The 3,202-nt window shown below is 43.7% G+C and overlaps 1 pseudogene; it reads left to right on the plus strand.

Moving 5' to 3' along the window:
- The first annotated feature begins 481 nt into the window (after positions 1 to 481).
- Positions 482 to 1,132, plus strand: LOC101645701 (annotated as a pseudogene).
- The last annotated feature ends 2,070 nt before the right edge of the window (positions 1,133 to 3,202 follow it).

Genomic DNA, 3,202 nt, shown 5'->3' on the forward strand with positions numbered 1-3,202 from the left:
TAGTGTTAGATTAAACTAAAAAATCAGTATGATACCTCTCTCTTTTTTTTTAATGAGCATGCTTTTCTAACTCTGCACAATAACATGGCCTCACATCGATCAGTATGTCTGGTGCCCAAATTTTGTCCTCTGTTTTCATTTCCCAGGGAAGAAAATAGGGATTCCTTAAAAAATGACTCCTAAGTAGGAAAGGCTGCTCATGGGAGAAAAGGCCGGCCCTGGGCAGCGCTGGGGCAGGGCGGCCCTCTGCGCAGTGGCTCTGATTGGACAGCAAGACCCCGCGCGCTGATTGGCTGCGTGGGTGAAGCGGAGGGAACCGTGCGCAGCGGCTTGCGTGGTGCGTGTGCAGACCCGCGTGTGGCGCAGGCAAGGACCCTGAAAATAAACAGCCTCTACCTAGAGAGCCGTTTTCACCTGCCCTGCGTCTGAGCCTCCGCCGCAATGGACACACTCAGACGCCGAAGGAAACCTAACTGAAGCCATGAGCAGCAAGCAATGCTTCAAGTGTGGGCGATCTGGCCACTGGCCCCGGGAATGCCCTCCTGGAGGAGGCCGTAGTCGCGGAATGAGAAGCCATGGCAGAGTTTCCAGTTTGTTTCCTCGTCTTCCAGACATCTGTTATCATTGTGAGTCTGGTCATCTTGCCGAGGATTGTGGTCTTCAGGAGGATGAAGCCTGCTATAACTGCGGTGGACGTGGTCACATTGCCAAGGACTGCAAGGAGCCCGAGCGAGAGAGAGAGAGAGAGAGAGAGAGAGAGAGAGAGAGAGAGAGAGAGAGAGAGAACGAGCAGTGTTGCTACAACTGTGGCAACCCAGGCCCTCTGGCTCGTGACTGTGACCACGCTGATGAGCAGAAGTGCTACTCTTGTGGATAATTTGGATACATTCAAAAAGACTGCACTAAAGGGAAGAGCTACAGGTGTGGTGAGACTGGTCAGGTAGCCATCAACTGCAGCAAGACAAGCGAAGTCAACTGCTACCCCTGTGGCGAATCAGGGCACCTTGCACGGGAATGCACAATTGAGGCTACAGCTTAATTATTTTCCTTTGTCGCCCCTCCTTTTTCTGATTGATGGTTGTATTCTTTTCTCTGAATCCTCTTCACTGGCCAAAGATTGGCAGATAGAGGCTACTCCTAGGCCAGTGAGCTTTTTACTTGCTGTGTAAAAGGAGGAAAGGGGTGGGGGGGAAAATCGACTTTCTGCATTTAACTACAAAAAAGTTTATGTTTAATTTGGTAGAGGTGTTATGTATACAGTAATGCTTTGTTAAAGAACCCCCTTTCCGCGCCACTGGTGAATAAGGGATTGATGAATGGGGCAGAGTTGGACCATTAGGCCTATGCTGGTTCTCTTGAGATGTTCCAATGTAGGTGATTAAACCAATTTTGGAAGTGTGTATGAACTTCTATAATAACTGTAATCTTAGCATTATGATGGTCTTGGATTGCCTGACTTCAGTAGCTGTAACATCAAATAACATCTGCATCAGGCCCTGTATAGAACATACAATTGAGTGGGAGTAAACAAAGAACAACGTGACTGTGTGAGAGAGAACCCAGGATAAAAGTGTAAACGGGAACAACTTCATCACAGAGTTGATGCGGAGTAATCATATACATGGTGATGGCCAAGGTTTAGAACACATTTTTTCCCTTAAAGACTTAAAACTAAAGCCCAGATTAAACATCGATCCTCAGCATAATTTGGAGCTTGTTCAGGAATTGCAAAGAAATGCATTTTCACAGAAATCAAGATGTTATTTTTGTATACTATATCATGTAGACAACTGTTTCATTTACTGTAATTAGTTTTTAAAACTCAGATGGAAAAAGCATCTAAAGTCCTAGAAAATAGAAATGTCAATTTAAACTATCCAATAAAGCTGGAGGAGGAAGGGGGAAAACTGAGTCCTAAAAAAATACTGCAGGAACTTGAGACAATTAATTGTGTAAAAAGTCAATGAAACTCTTAAAGACAATGGATGCATGTCAAAAGGACAGGTCTATATATGTGTAGAAAAAGATATGGTGGGGATTATAGTAAGACCTATGAGAGGGTACTCACATCCACCCCCAAATGGAGAAAAGCTCCACTGAGCAGTGCTTTCCTAGCACGCATTTTTCCTGTTAGGTGGGCATCAAGCCACTCGCTCTGAGTTAGTGCGCCCAGTGGCGTTGCCTGGGAAGGTTCTCTCTGGTCACAGTGAAATTTTTTGTGAAAGCAGTTTTGTTTGAACCTTGTTTTTTGTGATGGGTGATTTAAGAGAACGCTGTGTGGCTGTGAAAATTTGTTTCCTGCTCCGGAAAAATGCTGCAGAAACTGTTGTGATGTTGAACACAGCTTACAAGGAAGAACAGTGCAATGGGAAAAAAACCTCAAGTGTGTGATTGGTTTTCTCATTTCAAAAAGGTGAAATGTTGATTGATGACAAGCCTCACTTCAGATGCCTGTCAACTTCCTGAAGAGGCAAAAATGTCCACTTTTTGGAGTGCATTTGGAGTTTGTTCCACCAGGTCAGAATGCTAATCAAGCTTTCTATTTAGAGGTTCTGAAAAGATTGTGTAACAGTTGTGACCAAGAAAAGGCCTGGTTTGCAGTAAAAGGGGAACTGGTTTTGCCACCATGACAATACACCTGCTCACACAGCCATTTCCGTGCGCCAGTTTGTGGCAGAAAACAGTATGCCTCTCTTGCCCCATGCACTTTACTCTCTTGACCTCACTCCATGCAACTTCTTTTTGTTTCCACGAATGCATAGGGACATGAAAGGACATCGATTTGACAACATGGAAGAAGTGAACAAAAATCACGAGGGAGGTGCTGTCAGCTATCCAAACAGAAGAATTTGGAAACTGTTTCCAAGAATGGAATTGCAGATTTGCAAAACGTATTAAGTATAATGGAGAGTGCTTTGGGGGGTAATAAAGTCATTTTGTAAAAAAATTTATATAATACAGTATATACTCAAGTATAAGACGAATTTTTCAGCATTTAAAAGATCATTTTATTAGGGGCTCACACAACTCTCATCACAATCCATACATCAACTGTGTCAAGTACATTTGTACATATGTTGCCATCATCATTCTCAAAACACCTGCTTTCTACTTGACCCCTTGATAGCAGCTCCTAATTTTTCCCCTCCCTCTCTGCTTCCCCCACTGAACCCTTGATAATTCATCAATTATTATTATTTTA

Source organism: Echinops telfairi, unplaced genomic scaffold (assembly GCF_000313985.2).
Source record: "Echinops telfairi isolate 266 unplaced genomic scaffold, ASM31398v2 ScPeMD7_7422;HRSCAF=8460, whole genome shotgun sequence".
NCBI lineage: Eukaryota > Metazoa > Chordata > Mammalia > Afrosoricida > Tenrecidae > Echinops > Echinops telfairi.